Below are 22975 nucleotides of genomic sequence, written 5' to 3'. Positions count from 1 at the left end.
CTATTGCAACTACTCAGCTCTGTGGGTGTAGCATGAAAGCAGCCAGAGATGATATGACAATGTAGATAATAGACAATAAGAATGAAAGGGTGAGGCTGTGTTTCCACAGAACTTGATTTATGGTCACTGCAACTATCATTTTCATGTGTCACAAATTATTCTCCTGATTTTTTCAAACATTCAAAAATGTAAAAGCCATCCCTAGCTCATGAGCCACATAAAAACAGTAACTGGATTCAATTGATAAGGAATTATTTGCCAACCCCTCTCCCAGATGACAACATGTCCTGTGTTAAAGACACTTGCCATATTGCAAAGTTTTTGTCACATTTAAAGATCTCATCTGACAATGGCTCCATACTCAAGGAGCAAAAGTATCCCCAGGTGCCAGTTTGTCAGAATCACTTGCCTTCCCTAAGGCCACTTTTGAATATTATAAACAAATTCTCTCTGTACTAATAGTACCCCAGTTAAAGCACCAGCTGTCTAGGAAATATCAGCAACAACAAATAATATCGATATCAACTTTTAAACAGATCATCACACACAATTATAAACACTTCTCATAAACGTCTCATAAACACTTCTTGAGAAAGGACTGTAAGTCTAGGATCTGAAAGGGACTTAAAGACCACAAAGCCCAGTCATTTTCAAAAGTCAGTCTCCAGAGCCTTCAAGGGCTTTCCAGGCGTCTGCAAAAACAGCCTGACACAGTGCCCAAGGGTTAAGAATTCTAGCTGGGGTGTACGGGGCCAGCCCTCACTGGCTCACGAGAACTGCTTGTTAAATTTTCCAGATTTCGTGAGGCCATTGAAATGTCAGGATGACAACCTGAAATTGGCCACAGCAGGAGTATTTACACAACAGAAATCCCAAAATCTGCCAACGCTGCATATCAAGAATTTTTTTTTCCTCTGAGAGCCAGTTGTTAAACATTTATCAGCAAGCACATCACTGCCCATTACCCACTTCCAACAAAGAAGCTCCCTGTCGATCTGTTTTATAGGCACACAGGAAGGTGTACAGTCAATGACGGCACCCTTTAGTCACTGCTCCCTCTGAAACGCATTCTTATTTTTTGTTAAATACGGTCAACTGGAGATTAAAAAACTCAAACGTTTTGCCTAGGACCAAATATTTATTAGAACCTATTATTTCCTCCAATTGCATGTGTTCATCTAACATGGAAAAAGAGAAAGAAATGACCAGGGACTGCGTTGCATTGCGATCCTCGCGATACAACTGTGATCCAAAATGTGCATTTCCACTTTGTGTGTGTGTGTGTGTGTATATATATATATATTCTCTCATTTTTATATTCTGACTGTGGTAATGCGGTCTGTTTTATCCGTATTTAACAGCCTTGACACAGGGAAGTTCAATTGTGTCCTACGTCACTCAGTTTGCCGGGGTGAGATGGTCTATCAGGAGTCAAACCAGCTTGACTCCAAAGCCCATGCACTTCACTTGAGTTTCTTTTTCTCCATTCTGCTCCTCTTCTGCCATTCCCCCCCCCTTCCTATTTCCATTTAAAAACAGTTCTGATTAAAATCAAAGGTCAGCTGCCCATAACTTAACTCAAATGCTCTTTTTTCCTCACTTTTAGAGACTTATTACTATCTTTCATCATCCATGTGGACCAAGAAGGATTTAGGCTGAGGTGAGTATGCATAAAATAATCTGCGTCTCATTACAAGCTGGGCACCTTGGAGGGGCCATCCTCTTAGTTCTTAAGGAAGCTGAACTTGGCCATATTTCCTTTCTCACCATATCTACTAAAGAAAAACTGGTACAGAATGGATGGAACTGTTAATAATTTACTACTGATTTCTTTAAAATATGTGCTTTCAGTAAAGGAGGAACACAGTCAAATGACTTTGGAACCTAGGGACAGGATCAGAAAAATACCACTCTAAATTTCTCAGAAGAAAGGGACAGGGGAAGGAGCAAGGGAGGGAGGGGTGTACAGATCATGTGCTTCAGAAGCCCCCAGGCTGCAGTCTCCTGATCCCATCCCAGGCTAACTAAGTCAGAATCTCTGGGCTGGGACTCAGGACTCTGCATTTAAACAAGCTCCCCTGCTGACAGAATTTTCACCAAAGTCACTGTAACCTAAGAAGTGACTTGTAGGTATGTTGCTTACGGGATTCATGTTTCCCAAGTGTCCTTCAAGAAACCAAAGTTCAGCTATAGAAGGAACTGATCGTAAATATAACTGTGTCACACATGGGAGACAATGTCTGAGCCAGTCCAGGAAAGAGGGAGAAAAACATCCTCCTGAGAGAGACCGCTCTGTGGGGTGGACAGGATCTGTTTGACAAGTGACTCAGGAGAGTGGTCTGCTTTGCAACAAGACCACCTGCCTTGGTGCTAATTTTAAACTCAACAAACTCAACAAGAAACACATTGTCTGAATGTCATTTAAACTATTTTTTTATAGAAAACATAATACATGCAAGCACAGGGTCGTACATTCAAATAGATGCAAAACACATATAGTGAAAAATGAGTCTCCCACTCCAGTCCTTCCAGGAACAAGGACTTATTTTCTGCATTTCAGAAACACACATTGCAGAGTAACATGAATATGAGTGCATCCTTTTCTGTTAATACAACTGGAATAAGCCCATTATACGCACATTTCTTTGCCTTTCCTTTTCTCCTCAATGGCATATCTTGGAGACCACTCTCCACATTATACAACCACATAATTCTGTTTACCAACAGCACAGTTTTACATCATATAAATGTACCATAAGTTATCCGGCCAGTTCACTTTTGATAGATATTTAGACTTCTTCCCATCCATGAATGATGCTACAAGAACACTCTTATTCATGTGTCTTAGCCCACATAGGGGGATAAATTTATCTTGAGCATAAATTTATTGAACCAACATTGCAAGGGCAAAGGATAGATGGATTTTAATCTGACATATTGCCAAATATTCCCTCCAAAGAAGTTGTAGCAATTTAAACTTCTATTAATAATATATGATACTGTTTGTTTCCCCCACACCCTCACCAATACAATGTATTTCTGATTGTAATTTCATTTGCCACTGAGACTTCCACTGGAGAAATTGCTGACCAGATAACATCAATGTAACTTGGCAGCTGTATTTCTCCTGGAGCAGGAACACATTTGTGTTCTAATTCATCACCTTCTTATGAGCTGGATAAGTATAAGTCAGTGTACTTGACCCTCCTCAACTCTTGGTAAATGTACAAACTGAAGTGTCTGGACTTGCAAACCTAGATAAATAGCAATGCATCAAGAAACTACACATCTAAGTCTGTTGAAAGGAACAGTATTCTGACTTTGCTCTTTGAAAATTTAGAAACTAATTACGAAAACAGAATATTGATTTCTAATCAGTTAATTACTTAAAATGTAAGTAAACTCAGAAAATTTTAAATGACTATGAACCAATTTTCCTTGCCCAAGACCTCAAGAGGAGAACCATATTGGATACTTCAGACCAAGCCTTCTCAATAGACAACAGGATATCTAGTTCAAACAGAATCTACCCACAGATTCAATGCTCTGCATTATGGATTCAGAGGCTAATCAAAATTCACACTGTAGACATTGTCAACGATCATCACAACAGAAACTCAGCTGCTCTTCTTACCCATCACCTCTACTCTCCACCTCTGGGAATAACAGACAACGTGCTGTTCCTTCCAGTAATTCTTAGGCTGTTATCAATGTATTGTTTACTTTTCACTGAGTCCAGACACTTGGGAGGAATTATGGTAATATATATTACTTTCAGAAAACTGCTTTAATGTTGTAAATAATATTCCACACCATTAATGAGTCTTTCAGAGGTGCCTCCTTTGCCACAGAGACTTACTTAAGCATTGAAAATACAATCAAAAGATATTAGTTTTGCAAATTTTATGCACATGCCTAAAATTTTTATTCCACAAGACAATAAGCCCTTCAGAAAAATATATGAATTCAACACACATTTACTGAGCATTCACTTTGTGCCATGCACAGTGCTGGCACCACAGCTGCAAAAGGGAATAGGGCAGGGCTCCTGCTCTCAAGTTAGGAACAGCCAGATGGAAGATAAAACCCAGCTGACAGATGACATAAAGCATAGAATATGGTAGGATCATAGAAAAAGAGCCCATAAGCAAGTCTTGAGGGACTCAGGGAAGGCTTCTAGGAGGAGGCATTCAATTTTATTTCTATCACAGTTTACCTAAACCCTATAAAAAAAGACAATGGACGTATATCCACCTGAAACAGTTCAAGCCAAAAGTGGAACATGTGCAGCCCTCATGATCTAAAACAAACCCCTAAAAAGTTCCCTGAAAGTCTGAGCCTCCCAGTAAGACTAAAAAAGAACAGAACACACACAGGCACACACATGCGCGTGCACACCCACTAACTCACCTGAAACATATTTTCCGTTACAAGCCCCAAACATTTTCGCCAACTCTGAAGGTCAAATGGATCTTTGACAGAATCTAGAAGAGTTTGCTCCCTAATTCTCTCCATCTTCCTCCCCCTCCATTTACACCAGCATGAAGCTCCGGTTTTGAGGCCTACCTTCTCTGTACTTCAAACTTTCAGGACCTAATTAGGGTCAGTCATAGAGAAAGATGATGGGCTTGACGGACTGAGACATGTTTTCCTTCCCTGGTGTTTATATTATTTCGACAGCAAAGAGGCCTGAAATGGGAACTGGTTCCAAGCAAACTCCCCAAAAAACACTGACAGGGCTGTATACGTCCACTTGCTACCAACTCCTACACATACATAATAACTAGCATATGGAGTTTAATCTTTACAGAAAAACAGTCCAAAACCCAAGCACGCTTCATTTGGCCCTCCCCACGCCTTGGAGGACTAAAGTTAGTTACTCTTCAATGTGCTGTGCTAGGAAACAAGATGAGATGGCAAACGGAAAGGAAATGAGCCTTCTGAGATTCATTCTTTAGTTTGCTCAAATCCACTGTGGAAGAGAGTGCTTTCCATAATGGAATCATTCAATTTTGAACACTCTTAACTTGTGCTCTTTGGAGAAGAATAGCCTGGCTCTACTTAACAGCTGACATTTCTAAAAGCCCTGCAGATTACATGGTTTTTGGAGAAGAAAGAGTTTGGTAAGGTTGAAGAACAGGAACATTTATTGCTTCCATATTGAAATGATTTAAGAGGAATCAATTTGGGCTACTACAGTCACTTTGGTGTCAAGATCTATGTCTCAATCAAAACAGCTTCCAACATGCTCTTTTCAGAATTTAAGAAGGGAAAGGGAAAGGAAATCAGATTTTAAACCTGCCTTTTAATGAAAGGCTGTTAAAGTGATTTATCTTGACTAAATGACCTTCAAAGTAGAAGTATTCTTATAACATTTTTACTCCATTATAACCTATCAAAACTAAGGAATCACATATATACTGAAAAAAGTCCAGCCATTGTTAATGTAACAAGAACAGTTTGTATGACATCAATGGAACCTAGCAGCCAAGGAGAGAGGACTGGAATGCACATGCGTGAACAATGACGACTTCACTGTACTAGTCAGTGGGGGCAGTAGATGCTGTTCAGTGAGCATGTGTACTGTGTGGCTGTCACATTCAAAATGACTGAGCAAGTACAGCAACGAATCTGCATCAAATTTTGTGCTAAGCTGGAACATTCCTCTGTGGAAACTATTTGAATGATTCAGAAGGCCGCAGCTATGGGCAACTGGTGATTGGCAGCTTCACCATGACAACACTTCCACTCACATATCATGTATTATGCAGTTTTTTGTGAAACATCAAATCACCCTACGACTTTTGGCTCTTCCCAAAACTAACATCATGTTTGAAAGGGAAGAGATTTCCGACTGTTGATGAGATTCAGGAAAATACAACGGGGCAGCTGATGGTGATTGGGAGAACTGTGTGAGGTCCCAAGGGACCAACTTTGAAGGGCACTGAGGCGACGTTTTCCTATGCACAATGTTTCTTGTATCTCGTATCTTCTTTAATAAAAATCTCTATTTTTCATATTACATGGCTGGATGCCTTCTGGACAGACCTTGTGTGTGTGTATACACACACACACACATAATGTATATATTGTGTATTGTGATACAAAAATTTATTGAGATGCTGAAGGAGATGCAAAGAATATATGTGTGTGTGTATGTGTGTGTGTGTGTGTGTATATATATATATATGGTTTATTAGTTAGAAATAAGGTATGTATAACTATGTAACTATATAGCCACACACACACAAACAGTAAAATGTCAGTAGCTTAAACAGACATGGTTTTATTCTCCTGCATAAAGCATAAACCTGGGGATCAGCAGACCAGAACCGGTTTGGCGCTGGCCCTGCAATCATCTAAAACCCAGGCTACTTGACCATTTTTCTGTTCCACCACCCCTTATTCTCTTGGCTTAGGGTGGCAGTCCAGCCACCTCAACCACTGTCTGGGCAGCAGGACAGAAGCAGAGAACACCTCCAACCTTTGAGGACATAATCTAGTTGTTGCACACATCACTTCTACTCATGATCCCTGGCCAAAACTTAGTTATACAGCCACACCTAGAAGCAGGGAGGGCTGGAAGTGTAGTCTTTATTCTGGGCAGTTAGGTAGGCTTACAGAAGCAACAGACTGGTTTCTTTAAGAAGCGAAGGCATCACAGGTAGAAGGAGAGTGGCCTGGGTTGTTGAGAGTGAGTAAAGTGGCCCTGAGGGTAATTTTGTCCTTTCCAACTCTGTGTACTGGCAGGATTCCGAGTGCTCCCTGTGTATGTGCCTGAGGTACAGCGCTGCTCTGACGGCCACAGAAAAGGCCCCAGTGGCCGTGCTTGGCATGGAAAGCAAGATGCAGCATTAGCAAAGCCTGGCCTTGAGTCATGGCTCAGGAGACGATGGGCAGCTTGCCTATCACAGGGTGTCCTGAAGGCCAGAGCTCTTCCCTGAGTTCCAGGGGCCAGGTGAGCTTTCATTAAGCAAACAGCGCCTGCACTCTTCTGTTCCACCAGGACACGCACTGCGAGTTGGCCTCTGGTAGTAATCTGCAGTTGGTTAAACTTCCCGGTAGTTGTATTCTCTCAGTTTGCATCCTTGAGACCATAGGCAACACTGTTTTAGATCAGAAATAGAGATAGGAGACCATTTTTTTGTCCTTATGATGTCAACTAGCCCAAGGAACATATTAAATTACTTTGGATTGATAACACATTACAATATTATTAACAGCAGCACTAACCCCAGGTGACATAACACTTCTCTATAATAATTTTCCCTGGCACATTAATTTATATTTGTACCCATATTACTGAAGAAAAGCATTCAGAGTTTGGACCAGAACAATAAATCTGGAAATAGTGAAAAACATTCACAGCCAGTATTTTTCCCCACAGATTATCTATTTTACCTTTCTCCATTGGTAACCTTTCAATTTTTGCTGCTCAATGAAAATTATAATTAGCTTAGTGATATAAAAAATACTTTTGGAGTACATTGTAGCTCTACATTAATTGGAAATGACTGGCAGCATGTTTGACTGACTTCCCAGTCATCCAGCCTGTTGACCTTCCTATGAACAAAGACAAGGAATATCCACGTGCATCTCCTTTAGGAATGCACTGGTCTTTCTTTGAGCTGATGGCTCTAGAATTAAGAATGCAGAGTCAGGCAATGTGCAAATACTCTCCAAGGCCATATTCTCAGGTGGGTCAGAAAGTCAATCACTTGTACTTCACAAATAAAAGTTATTTCTATAACATGAGATAGGAGGCTGCATTAATATTTCTAAGACAAAATATTCTCCCTCAAGTAATATAAATGTATAACTCTGACTTCTCCCAGTGCTCTATCGACTGTTCATGGTGCATGAAAGTAATTAGGCTTCTCTGAAAGCTGCAGCTGCATTGAGAACTTTATTTGAGTAAACACAAAAGAAAGGCATTTTGAGTGTTACTTTAATGTTTCCATAAAAGTTAACATCTCTAAAAATATTGTTTCCAGTTTTCTGTACAGAAGTCAGCCCCTGAGTTCACGATGGGGGACACGTGAGAGTCTGAGCAAGCACAGTGTAGGGGCACACTGCCACCTGGAACAGTGCAGAATTCTGTTATAACCCAGGTCTGGCCAGGCCGTAAGTCAAAGCATGGCCCACACAGTAAGGTACACACATAAAATGAAAATGACCTCTGGAACTCCAGCCCATGAGAGACTGAAGATCCTAGGGACAATGGCCAGACCCTACATAAAAACAGAACTCTGACCCACAACCTGCTGTAACCAGTCCAAGAAGCAAAACCACAGCCTCCTCAGAAGCAAGTGGACCTGAATGGTCAGGATTTCATCAATAACTGACAGCTTCCCCACTTTTTGCCCCCAGGTTCCAACTTAGGACCAACCTAAGAAAGTGAAATAAGTCCCCCCAACCAATCGCATAAAATGTCCGGCCTCTAGTTAGCTGGGCCCCAGGTCCCCCATGCCAACCACCTCTAGTCAGGGCCACCTGAGCCTCCCCTTTTATCCTCTATAGAACTGCTACTCCCACGCCTGCCTTTGAGTCTCTGTCAAATACAAGTGATGGTGGCTGATTCCCTTGCTCTAGCACGTTCTTGGTAAATAGTCGGTAAATGATTCTCTTGGGTGGTCTTTTATTATTTACATGCCCCATTCTCCCTGGTGTCTCTCTGTCCTGCCTGGGAAGCTGTGCTAGGAGTTCATCAGCCCTCTTCTCTCTATCTGTAGCAGATTCACTCTGCCCTGATGCCCTGGGCTAGCTTTTTGGAGATGAACTGCTCCTATATTCTAGGCTGACTATTCCAACTGTATTCTTTTTAAATAGTTCTCCTCTTCCTTCCTGGAAATTTTGTGTCCTTTCCTATGTCCTATGATTCTACTAGGACAGCAGAGGAATAGTCACAGGGCATCTACTGGGCTAAGCAAAGGCAGCTTGTTGTGGGGATAACATATTAAAAACCAAGACCTGGCCTCACCAATAAAACAGATCATTACAGATGGATTCACCTGCATTAAATTTTGAGCCAAAACTGGGCAGCCAAGATCTAGAAGCTCCAAGAACAAAGAAAAGAGCCAAGAGCAACTAATTGAGTGGCAGTCAAAAGTGGTCGGCATCAAGAAAGTGGAGTGGACTAAGGTAAGCCAAGAGAAGAGGATTCAGGGGAAAGTGAAACCTCAGTAGGAAGAATGCAACTGTTCAGGATTAAGCTGATGGTACCATGTTAACCATTGTTTTCTTTATCCTGGACTCTGGCAGAATCAGCAAGTCATATCTTAAAGGAAAAGAATATGGAGTGTCACTAAGTATTTCTGTCCAAAATATATTTTCCTTTGCAATACAGCCTACAGTTAAGCATTTAAATCTTATACAACATATGATAAAATACTTCTCACCATTTCTTCTTCTATGGCTCAGGAAAACTCTTCTTTCCATCTTGTCTTCAATCTCTCCCTGCCTATTTTTTTCAAAAAAGATTTTATTTATTTTTGGAGAGAGGGAAAGAGGAGGAGAAAGAGGGGGAGAAACATCGATGCACAAGAGAAACATGGATTGGTTGCCTCTCGCATGCTCCCAACTACAGACCTGACCGGCAACCCAGGCATGTGCCATAACCAGGAATCAAACCAGCGGCCTTTTGGTTCACAGTCCAGTGCTCAATCCCCTGAGCCACATCAGACAGGGCATTTGATCTCTCCCTGTCTATTGATTACTCTAGTAATTCTTAGTTTCCTCTTTCTTACAAATAAAAGTGCGCTCACTCATGATGAACTCAAAAATATTACCAACCACAAAAACACTTGAAAATAATCTTCTGCACATCCAGTGCCCATGGTCTCTTCAACCAAATACAATGTTGGCTTCTTCCCTCTGCATTCAAATACAATTGCTCTCCAGGATCACCAGTGATGGCCTCAGGCCCTGACCTCATGGGTTCCCTTAGTCCTCACAGGCCACACACTCATAGGTCCACCTTGACTTTCTCCATCTCGGACTGTTCTGACACCCCACTCTCCTTCTGGACCACCTTTCTTCAGTCAGTTATCCCTTGTTCTTGAAGTCCTGCCAAGTTCCCTTTTCCCATCCCTTAGTCTTCTCTGCTGTGGAAATTTGACCTACTCTACAAAATCCATACCAATTGCCATTTCCTGCTGATTCTTGATAAACAGACCAGATTGAGTCCTTTCTGTTCTTGGTGTTTGAACTACTCCTATAGCCATTTTCTCATAGTAAGGAGATCTGTACCTCCGTGTTCTACTTCTCCCTTAATCTATAAGCTCCTTGCAGGTAAGAACTAAATCTTATCTATCTTTATATGTCCAGGTCGAAGTATAGAACCAGATACAAAACATGCATGACCTCTGGAGTCTGGCTGCCCATAGTGTGAGGATAATAATTGTTTCTACCTCATAGTATAACACCCAACATGATGGCTGTTATCATCACCATCATCATCAAGAGATGAGACTTAGTCCTGGCCTGGTGGCTCAGTTGGTTGGAGCATCGTACCCATACATCGTACCCATCAAGGTTGTGGGTTTGATTCTCAATCAGGGCACACACAAGAATCAATCAATGAGAGTATAAATAAGTGGAAACCACAACTCAATGTCTCTCTCTTTCTCTTCCTCGCTCTATCAATCAATAAACAAAAAGTTTAAAAAAGACAGATGAGACTTAAATTCTACTGATCCTAATAATGTGAAGACAGGTGTCATTATCATTCCCCTATGAAGTCTGTACTGTATTCAATTTCAAATATTTCAGTTTAAAAATGTGCTTGGGATTTTCTGGATGATATCAAATTCAAATTTACCATATATCTCTGGTGTCAGTTTTGTAAAAAGACACTGTTTATTAAGTGATTTTACCCTGTACCTTTCCCACCTCATTTCCTGTGCTCATGTAGAAGGGAGGTCTGTAGAACAATATTATGTCTATTTATTCTGAAAGGAAAGGGGACAAACACTAAGGTAGTGATGGAAAAATAAGGGCAAGTACAGAGAAAACAGTCAAAGTCAACTTCAGCAACATTGATATGGGAGGAAAAGAGGGGTAGAAATATTTTTCTCACAAGCCTACTTCCCAGAGCCCTAAACATTTTCATTGACTTATAATAACAATAGTGAGAGCTATTATTATAAAGTTATTTGTATAGCAGCTAACAAGCACTAAATGTTTAATTATTAGAACATGTAGAGAGTGGCATTATTATTTTATAGATAAAAACCATGGGCCTCATAGAGCTCCAACAGCTTGCTGAAAGTCTTGCATCTAGAAATCAGTAGAACCAGACATGAACTCTGGTCTTTCAAACTCAAGAATCCTTACCCACTTTCAATCATATCCACAGCACTCTCCAAGAGAGTCATGTGAGGAAATAATCACCATCCAAAGGAATTTCAAGCTCTTCCTCCATGACAAATGAGGGTTAGATTCTATGAGGATCAAAGTTAAGCATAAATCCTGTTTCTAACACCAAAGAAATGACAGGAGATTAAGACCAATAAGTGTTCACATTTAAGGGTAATTCATAAACCCCTCCTCTAATGTAGTTTGAATGGAACCTAACCACACTGTTTAAAATCTATGTTATCAACCTAACAAAGCTTCATTCTTTTTGCTTTAGCAGGACCTCATTTTGAAATTCCAAAGGACCAACCTACACAATTTGTATGTGAAGAAATGAAAACAACCAAGAGATATTGAACCAGGAACCCCAGTCTAGTAGATGAGAGGAATAACAATACTACTAGACTGACATAGACAGAGAAATAAGGAATACAAGGAAATACAATATAAAGGAATATCCACAGTTGTTGGCATAGAGAAGGCTACATAGAGAAATTGGCATTAGAACTAAGGATGTTTAGATTGTCCTTTCATCTTAAAATTTTAAAAAGGTCTGGAAAGATATACATAATAAGCACCTACCATACAAAATTACACAGTAGAAGTTTAATTCCAGCTTTCATATTGCAGAGCACACAGGGAGTTAACATTCATAACAATTAGATGTGTGTTTTCTTTTTTGAACAATTTAAAGAGAGGACATTTTCCAGAATAATGGATAGCAATTGAGTAAATGTGTATTTTTCTTAGAAATCCCAGATATAATTACTGACATATAAGGTAACCATCAAACAAAATGTCAACAATTTTTTAAGTTGGATTTTCTCCCCTCTCAGGCTTATTAATAAACTTATCATATTTTTGGTTAAAATATTCATTCACCAGAAATATTAATTTTCCCAAAATGAATGGTTATAATATTTAAAAATGTATTTGCCAACAGAAATTAGTTTAGGTTGAGTTTTTGATCATAGATAATTCCACTGGGCAACAAAAGTTACTTAATCTTCCATTTGTCACAAGAGCAGAGAAAAAACTGCATCATAAATGTTTAAGTAAAAGTCAAATCAGCTTTATATAATGATATACCATACTGCTAGCAAGTAATAAAAATAAACATCTTTACACATTATCCACACTGAGAAACATGTCAAATTTTGCTTTGTGTACAGCTTGCACAAAGACACTGGTATGGCATTCAACGGGTTTTCAAAGAATTGAACTTCTGAGTTTGATTTTCTTTTTTTCAAGAACTTGTGGTTGGCATCATTTGAGGCATTAGAGAATTGACAGTGGCATTTCCTTGTAATTGAGAGAAGTTGGTGAGGTTCAAACATGATTGTGTTTGCCTTTAGCAAACATACTATTCACATTTTGAGAGAAACTGCCTGTGCCATCTGAGGAAACTGCGCCAGCACTGCCAAATCACGGACAGATGTGCTTGTCTTCCCAGGGATTCCCCTAGCAAGGTTCTAATTTTCTTCTATCTTCTAGGAGGAAGTTCATTTAAAATCCATTCAAATGTATTAATGTGCAGTGCTGCGTTATATCTTGCTGTGGCCACACTGGCAAAAAAGAAGTTACATAGAGACTGGCACTGAGGTATCTACTGAAAACTTAAGAGATCCACCCAAAACAGAAAGCTTCCTGCCTTCAGCCTTCCAGAAGAAAGAGCCCATCCAGCCCGTGTGACTCACATAGCACAAGTCCAGGATGCTAGGACAGACAGTAGTTCTTCTGTTCCTCCACACTCATTTCAAAATACATCTGTTGCTACACTGCAGTCTAGAGAGATTAAATGACCTGTCCACAATCATGTGGCTAGTTGCCAGCGACAAGGAACAGAACCACCCACAACCATCAACTGATTAAGAAAACAAAAGGCAGTTCTTACCCATTATTTTTGCACAAAGGATAGGAGGCTCAAAGATAAGATCCTTCATGTATACACTTAAAACTGATATTTATCACCAAATCAATGTGTTCTTTACTTTGTATGGTGACCATTATGTAGGGATCTAATTTCACAAACCTCATTAGAGTTACAAACAAACTTAACCATTAAGTAGAAGATCAAAATGACTTTAGTGAATTAAAATTGACTTCTGGGTGTTGATGCAAGAGTAAGACATTATGTCAGTGACTATACCTCCAAGGAAGTAAAATGTTTAAGTTTTCAGTAAGAAAAGACAAGTTGAAAAAAAGGGGGCAAGGACACAATATTCCAAGTCTGAGTGAAACCGGTATGTACGCACACACATTCCTGGATTAATGTGAGTGCTCCTATGCCCACTGAAGAGTGTAATGAATAGCTATTGTTCTTGCCCACCTAAACTTCCTCCCTTAACGACAGAATTTCTCCACCTCAACCCTGTTGACATTTTGGATCAGGTGAGTCTTTGCTGTGGAGCACTGTCTTGTGCATTGTAGATGTTTATGTCCTCAACTCACTGGATGCCAGTTAGGACAACACAGAATGTCTTCAACATTGCTCAGTGTCCCTAGGTGGTAGGTGGAGAGGGGACAAATCACTCCTGTTAAGCACCACAGCTTTAAGAGAACAGCCCTTCCTCTGTGCAATGATAGGGCTGCCACTCACATTCATGCCCAGTAGGTACTTAGAACTCAGTAACCTCATGACCAGGGCCTTCCCAATGTCCACAAATCTGTCCTGCTGGGGAACCAGTGCCAGCTCTTCTTCAGGACATGTTAATTCCATATAGTACACAGCATCCTCTCAAACCTCACTTTCTCTTGCCTAAGTTATTCAAACTGTACAACTGCTTGCAACCAAGGAAATTTAACTGATAAAAAAATACTAAGCAGAAAATAATTGCTTTCTTTCATTTTTATTAAAAAACTTTATTTGTTGGATGTTAATAGTTGAGTGAAGTAGAAGCACAGAATCACTCCCCCCGCCCAAAAAAAAACCCAAACTAACAGACAATAGCAAAGAAATGATAAGCATTTTTAAAGGTTAAAATTTTACCAGCTCATGCTGGCCAGTTAGCTCAGTTGTTTGGAGTGCTGTCCTGATACACCAAGGTTGTGTGTTCAATCCCCAGTCAGGGCACATACAAGAATCGACAAATACATAAATAAGTGGAATAATAAATTGATATTTCTCTTTCTTTCCCCCCTCTCTCTCCCTCTCTCCCTCCCTCCCTGTCTCTGTAAAATCTGTATCAATTACATTTTTTTAGTCAAATTTTACCAGCACCTATATAACCAGCAAAGTGGTATGACCTTAATCTAGAAATTTTTTAACAATAAGATAATAGAAGAGAGAAAGATTTTAGTCTCCACTCTAGCTCCCTCAGCCAGGTGTCCTTATGCAGAAACAATGTGAACAACAGGTTATGACCCTCTGCCAACAGAGGCAGGAAGGGCCACTAGAGCTGGCCACTGCCAGTGCTGCTTGCCAATGAGGGAATGGTTTAAAGTCCAAAGGAGTAAAGCACCCCTGGTGGAGGAAGGGGCAAAAGCCACTTGTAAAAACATACAATCATCACTCTAAAATGAATACGTAAAATATGGCACTACTTTTTCTGACTTAGTAACTGAGTGTAAGTGATTTTTTTTGATAACCAAATATTATGAAGTACCTCTGGTTTATGAGGCATCATTCTAAAAACACATCCTCATTGTAAAGTACACTAGCCAAAGGGAGCAGCACATATGAATGAGCAAAATGGAGCCAAGGTAATTACCTTACAAGGTGCTATAGTTCATTTCCTTAAGTAAACCTATGGCTTTTGCTCCTTTAATTAGCAGTACCTAACATTTATTGAGTGCCAACAATGTTCTAGGCAATATGCTAGCACACTTTATGAATATTTTATCATTTAATGCTCAGAATAACTAGAATGTGGAATAAGTAATAATAATGATGAGATTAATCGCAGCTCAGATGTACTGAGTGCCTACTACTTGCTAAGCACTGTTTCAAATGATTTGTGTCAACAACACTTTTCAGTGGAAGTCCTGATCACAATGGGCATCCATTGTGTGGTAGAAGAGAAAGCCATCAAGGTTAGCTTTTAGCAATGCAAGATTTACTTAAGTATAGTTACAGGAACTGCACAGGTAAGCATGACCTTGTGTAGAGAGAGAACACAAGGGAGGGAAGCTGGCAGAATCATGGAACTAATTGAATACTTCGACCACAAAAGGGAGAGGAATCAACACTATAGCAGGATTCAGACTATTTAGCTACAAAGACCTTGGCCAACTTCTGGTTGTCCTGGAAACAGGATTCCAATCACTGAAATGACATAAAACCACATGCTAATAAAGAGGACAATAATTAGGGATGAGGCCACACACAGAGCCCAACACCATCAGGGTGATGGTCAAGACAAGCTTGAGATACATCTTTGCCACAAATAATTAAATACTGAAGAGGGAGGATTTTGTTTCAGTATGAAAGGGTCAGGTTAAAATGGCATGTTCAAGAGAACTCCTAATCTGAATGTAACTTCTCTTGGCAACTCTGAGCAAATCAAACTACACAGATGCATATAGCCTTATCCCACTCACTGTTTTATCCCGTATGTAGGAAATAGCATGAACTAGGAAACAAGGAGGTGCATGCTCATGATGTCCTATGTGACTAGCCATGGCACTGAAGAGATCTTTGCTCGCTCGCTCTCCCTCCCCCTACCTGTGCCTAGGAGGTCTGAACCTACGCAGAGTAGAGAGTAAACCAAGAACCAATAAACTAATTTAATCCTCACAAAAAAACCTATAAATTACATTCTGTTATTATCTTCCCCACTTCACAGATTACACGACCAATAAGGAGGGACAGTATTCAGAGGGTACATAACCTAACCACAGTCTATTTGAAACAAGAGCTTTCTGACTCATTCAGATTTCCCTATTGGCTTGTAATTTCTCTCTTCTCTAAAACATTCTAGTTGGAATTGTTTCTTTTTTAAAAGGATTTTATGCTTGTGTATAAACCTTTGTTTGTATCTAAATTAAGGATTCTGTACTCAGACACACACAGACACACAGGCACACACAATCTAAACCAGAAAGGAAGAAAATTTCCCCCAATAATAATATCCATAAATTGAAAGCTTAGGCTGTATAGCTTACTATGGTTTGGTTTGGCTCGGTTCAGTTCTAGGGAGCTGACTTTGTAAATTAAAGGTGTACTCCCTTGAAAGCACTGTGATAAAAGTGATTTGGAAACATACTATTGACAGTCATAATAGAAACAAATGCCTGCTTACCATTCACCACTCAGCTCTGGTAAGAACAAATCAATAGAGTAAAATGCTTTCAGCTTCTCAGAGGAAGGTTCCATCTGACAGATACCAGGGGATCAAATATTCACATGGCTCAGGACCAAGAAGTATATGGATTATGGATTATTTGAGAAAGCAGTGAGAGAAGCACGAGTATAAAATCTAACTCTGCAAAGTCTCTGTTCACTATTCCTTTATTTATCATTCTATTTGTTCATCTCCTTGTCTCTGTACTGTGTATTAAAACTATGGTAATAAAAGACAAGTTTCCTGCATCAAGGATTTCTCACTCCAGTGGTAGAAACAACCAATATAATATACAATTTTGATCTATGTTCTGCTAGAGGTGTGTACAGAGAGTATTATGGGAACACAATAAAGAGGTCACTGTTTTTGCCTAGGGGAGTTTTGAAGAGGTTGCTTGAAGTAGACTTGAGATACTGATTATCACAGGAAATGGGTAAGAGGGAAAGAGAAGCTGATAAAGAATTCCAAGACTTTGGGCATGTCAATTTTTATAAGACATAGTATTTGGTTAATCTCTCACAGATAAAAACCTCCAAAGGGAAACAAATACCAGATAGAATCTGGAAACGAGGATGTTACTATCCAAGTTTGCCTGGCCACCTGTAAGGGGGCCCAAACCCTAATCTCTCAGGGAATATACTCATCTCGCCAATGAGTGTTATTAGAGCCAGAGGGTCCAAGTCTTTCTACCTGATTCCCTGCCCAATGAAAAATCCTCCTTTATGGTATTATAATGGATGTTTGGTCAATTTCTATAGTAAACATTGCTTGCTAATTTTTGGCTCCTCAGCTCCTATTCCCTTTTTGTAACAGCATCCCAATTCCCTTTTGGAGGATTTCCCATACTGCAGGCAGTCTTTATAGGTTAGTAAACTGGGTGCCCTACCCCTCCCCCCACTACTGAAGTTGAAGGGATCCCTGGAAACCTCTGGTAGATGTCCCACTGGCCCCACTCTAGATAAGCAAAAGATGACTTAAGCTCAGCCTGCTGGCCCTTCTCTTCCAGGACTTTGAGTCCTAAGTAGGGTGACACACCATTCAGTCCTCCCTATAACAATACACCTCAGTAGCCATTAGACTCCATCCTGATTCCTTTCCTCTTTCTAAGTCTGGTCCTTCTGCCTCCATCTTGACTGTTAATTTCTTGTCAGTCTTCTAATAAGTTCCATTTTCAACTTATGTTAGTCCAAGTTGGTCTTTGCTACTTGCTTCCAAAGAACATAAATCTTCTTGAATCCTTCCACTATGGGGAATACAACAACTTTTGGGAGCTGATCATTCCACTGGTAGACCTCTCTATTTGCTACCATGCAATTAATTCAAGTTAAAACCAGCTTCTCTATCACTAGTGTCTGTCATCAGGGACTAGAAAGAATAAATTTTAATCCCCCTTCTATATGACAGCCACTTTAGTATCTGAGGACAGTAAGTAATCACCAAAAACCACACCACAAAGCCACGTCATTTCTTTCTCAGGTTGGAAACAACCAGCTTCTTTTCTAACATGATGTAGATTCCCAGTCCACAGAAATAGGAGACTTGGATTTGTCGATGGGCATCTCAATAATTTTCATGGGGTTTTAGGAATGTGAAGAAGGCACTTCCTAAGTGAGTCCCTTTGGAAGTGAGCATTTCCATGTCTATTGTCTGCAAGGGTTGGTGAATGGTAGAATTCTTTCCTTACAATGCGGAAAGCCATCTCTGTATTCCTCTTCCATCTGCCCCCAATTAAAAGTATATTATTTTCTCTCCTGAAGTTGGAATAACCGGTGGTTATTTTTGGAGCAACTCATCAGGATGATAGAGATTGATTATTTTTAACTGAAGTAGTGGAGGTGTTGAACATTCATTGGGCACTGAGTGAATGTTGCCAAAACTACAGTTTCCTCAACTGCAAACATCATGTCTTCAACATTTGCAAATAGACCAACATCACTCTTTCCCTGTTCAATTTTCCCTCTTCTCATTCTAACATCCATTCTAACGATGTGTTTATGATTCTGTACTCATCTTAGAAGTTCAGGAAAGCATATGATTGTAAAAATACATGTTCTTGAGCAAGAGGTCAGAAACTTCAGTTTCTATGAAAATCAGAGGAGAAACAGAAAGAATGGACAGAGGAGCATGCCCATTCTCTACTGCACTTCTAGTCCAATACTCAAGGAGACTTCCCCTCCTCCTGCCCCCTTCCTCTTTATACCTTTTCATGATGAGTGAGCATTAAAGGCAAGTAATCCCCCCATTCCAGGGGTAAAGGAGCTCCATTCAGAGTACCCTGCTACCTTGGACAGAGCATTCAGAGGTACACAGTGTAATGTCCATCTTTTCTCTTGTGTGCTCTTGCAGAGGATAAGATTTTCACTCTCCCTCTCAATTTCTCTTTCTGCCCCTAGTTCCAGTGGCCATGAGCCCTGGGGATAATGCCCTGGCCTGAGCAGGACTGAGGCAAGCAGTGTGAACCATTAGCAGCCAGGGATAAACATGCTCTCTTCCTCTTGGTGCATTCCCTCTAGTGCTATGGGTGCTCTGGGTTGACCGCCCCTCCCATTACTCCAGTGAGATCTGACTCACAAGAGAAATACACAGTCCGGCCTGGATCCAGGCCAGTAAAGTGACTTTAATGCAGGTAAAGGCATTCCCCAAACGTTCAGTCCAACTCGCCCAGGTTCTACATGCATGCAAATATCCAAACACTCAGCTAATAACAAAGGATGAGTTAGTTTTCCTTTGATGTCATGTACGTGTGTGAGCATTTTCCAGAAAGGAAAGGAGTTGGGCCAGTTAGGAACTGGGCCCGATGTCATCATGACCATATCACAGCTCATGCTTCATCCCAGTGCCACAAATTTATATTTTTATGCTAATGAAAAAATATACAAAAGAAAAAAATAAATCCTAAATGATGTACATCCTTATTTGGCTTTGCAGTGCAGTCAGAATCACATAAACAGAGAGAATGAGGCCGAATATTTGGGTGACATATAAATAGATGAGACTCTAAAGGAATGGGATGATGCTAAAGCAGTAAAAAAACAGAACATGAGAGTTTGTTTTTTTGATTCTCAAGTAGCCATCTTTCTTCACATTTTAACATTTTATAAATGTGGGTTCTTTTTAAGTGATTGATATACATATTTAATGTAGATTTTTCTTTTTAAATTTTCCAATGTCTTATTACATTGTCAGTGTACTTTATAACTCATGTTACCTTGGAACTAATAAAATTAATACATTCAGTAATTTGACCTCTAGACCAAAGGTTGGTATGTGTAAATCCATCCAGGGTAACACCCACAGGTTCAAATTATATTTCCTGTTCCTGCTGAAATTTTCTCCCAGTGACTGGTCGAAGTTGTTCCCTATGCCTGGTGAGGGAGAGGAATGTCTCCACTGACAATAGAGTAAATAAAATATGTTGGAGTCTTTTACCTTAACCCTCTTGTTAAAAATGATGGGCCCACTCCTGCTGGATTCGAGTTTCTCTCTGGAGGGAAGAACAGACCAGTGTCCCCTGCAGGCAGTCACTGCTCCCAAGAGAGGAGAAAAAGAAAGAGGTGAGGCAACGGACTCCTGAACGTCAACCCTCAGAATTTAATAGACTCACCCACACAGCAGCTCTGGCCTGGTGCAGGTATTTTCTTGTGACTTCTTCAAAAATATTTCTATGATCTGGCTAAGAGAAGGTAAAATCAAGATATGATTTTACTGTTCAACATAGTGAACAGTAGGTTTGAAACATGAGCCTTGCTTACCTACCAGTGGTCGGGGCTGATCTCAGAGGACGGTAGGTCCCTAAACGTGGGGCACACACCACTATGGATACACAGGAGAGGACTTCAGGCACCTCCGAGGGGTGGCATTAAAAAACACTGACTCATGCAATGCAAAATCTATTTCTGTTGAAATTCTTGTTCAGTGCTTTTTATTACATCAAAGAGAACATCTCAATGTGGTGCCACATATCTTACTCAGCTGTCTAATAACACTTGGCAAAGCTCCCTTTTTAAGAAAAGGAGCATAGGCCTTAGGTTCAGAGCCATTGTCAGGAAACAACATCTACCTTGGATTAATTTGTGATAATTTACTTTCACTGAGTATTTTTGCATTTCCCTTCCCTTCATGGTAGGTGGCATGATTCCCACTTAAAATGGTGACAGTTTCATTTAAAAAGAAATTTATATTTCAAAACTGATTCAAAGAAATATTGAATGTATAAATATATTAATATATTACATACGAGGCCTGTCCAGAAGATATGCAGCCATGTAATGTGAAAAAGAGACTTTTATTGAAGAAGATACAAGAAACCTTGTACATAGGACAATGACACCTCAGTCCCCTTCAAAGTAGACACCTTGGGACCTGACACACTTCTCCCAGTTGCCATCAGCTGCCCCATCTTATTTTCCTGAATCTCATTGACAGTCAGAAATCTCTTTCCTTTCAAAGGTGTAAAATCACCAGAAGTCACAGGGTGCCAAGTCTTGGCTGCAGTCCAGCTGAGTCACCTGGGTGATTTGATGTTTTGCCAAAAATCTCTGCATGAGACATGATGCATGAGCAGGCATGTTGTTGTGATGAAGCTGCCAATCACCAGTTGCCCATAGCTGTGGCCTTCTGAATCACCCAAATAATTTTCACAGAGGAATATTCAAGCTTAACACAAAATTTGATGTAGCTTAGTTGCTCTACTCACTCAGTTATTTTGAATGTGATGGCCACACAGTACATGTGCTCATTCAACTGCATCTGCCGCCTCCACTGACTAGTATAGTGAAGTCATCATTGTTCGTGCATGTGTATTCCTTGGCTGCCAGGTTACATCAATGTCACTCAAATCATTCTTGTTCCATTAAAAATGGCTGGACTTTTTTCAGACAGGCTTCTTATATAAATACCATAAACAGGTCAAACACAAATATGGCAAAAACTGTATAAGGGCACATGGATGACTATCATGCCACTTTGGGGACTGACGCATGATTAGATCCTATTTCCCAACCTCCTCAAAAGAAAATATCATTCCACCTGATAGGTGTGTGAACTCAAGCCTTTCCCACTTATGGGAGGCATTAACATTGCCTCCATCATTGCTAATCCCAAACATCCACCAGCACTGTTTTTATCCTGGTACTACCTATTGCTTCTTACTCCCTTCTGTGTGGAGTTCAACCTTTTGCTTTTAATGGAAAAGCATTCACAATTCCATCCACTCAGCTCAGGCAGGTACCACCCAGCCCCACATATAACACACCCATTCATTTCCACCTGTGCACCCTTCTTTACATGGTGTCCTCAGCTGCAATGTGCTCCAAAGGTCTCATTCACAAACAGGGAAAAGCTTCTTGATATCACAACAATGTGCTGTGTACTCAAAGCACGTGTACCTAATAAGGAACTTTAGTCCAAGTCCTTATTTGCAGGAAGAAGAATAGATTGATTGAGTACACTGTTCTACAATGATTTTAATTGTTGCTATAATCTGATCTGTCTCTAACCAGCTAATCAGTATTTAATAGGCTGCTTTAATTTCATTACAAAGCAGCTAGAATGCAGCTGTAGCTAGACACCACACAAGTAAATAAAATGCATTATTATTTTAATTATACTTATGCAAATGAGTTTTATTTATTTGAGTCAAAACCATATCACTTGCACTCCCCAAGTACTTTGTTTCTATTAAGCTGCCCTGCAGCTCACGGTGAAAGAACAGTTAGAAATGTCTATTAATTGCCAGCTATAAGTTATATAAGTTTCTAGATGTACCCCCTTTGATTTGCCAAATAATCTTGTGATTCATTTAAATACTTGTTCAGTGCTTCATTTACTGACACAGTTTCTATTAATTAATGATTTAGGGTTTTGTTCTAAGGAATAAATACAGAAATAGAAACAACAGAATAAATTCGTGCATACAAAAGGAGTCTGACTCAATTGCCCTGAAATATAATTCCATGATAGGGTTTCCACACAATTCCCTGGAGCATGGGGTACAGCAGTGTTAATAAAAGTCTGAGTGTTTTAGGAGACTTTTAAGATGGCTACAATTGGTTCCAAAGTCCTATGTAAGTATTTGAAGAAGTTGACCTTATTTCAGTTTCTCGAGAGAACTATTAGGGACAGTTACAAAATCAACATGAAACATTTGAAGGACCCACATGGCCCCTGCCTGAAAGGGCTCAGACAACTACAGCAAACTTCAAAAAATATATATTAATAATAAAATTAAAACACCTAAAGGCTGCTCTATTAGATAGCTCTCTATATTTTTAAAGATTTTATTTATTTATCTTTAAAGAGAGGGGAAGGGAAGGAGAAAGAGAGGGAGAGAAACATCA

General features: G+C 39.9%; 1 protein-coding gene across 6 annotated transcripts in view; it reads right to left on the bottom strand.

Moving 5' to 3' along the window:
• Nucleotides 1–22975, bottom strand: part of FHIT (fragile histidine triad diadenosine triphosphatase) — a 1459166-nt gene that overhangs the window by 822569 nt on the left and 613622 nt on the right. Inside the window, exon 1 of one of the 6 annotated variants that reach the window (XM_045192112.3) lies at nt 20067–20164. The exons of the other annotated variants lie outside the window; for them this stretch is intronic. The gene's annotated coding sequence lies outside the window, so the exon portion shown is untranslated. Of the gene's footprint in view, nt 1–20066; nt 20165–22975 lie in introns of those variants that run through there. 6 annotated transcript variants of the gene reach the window in all.

Source organism: Desmodus rotundus, chromosome 8, assembly GCF_022682495.2.
Source record: "Desmodus rotundus isolate HL8 chromosome 8, HLdesRot8A.1, whole genome shotgun sequence".
NCBI lineage: Eukaryota > Metazoa > Chordata > Mammalia > Chiroptera > Phyllostomidae > Desmodus > Desmodus rotundus.
Note: the sequence above shows the minus strand (reverse complement) of the source record. Positions and strands in the feature narration are given on the sequence as shown.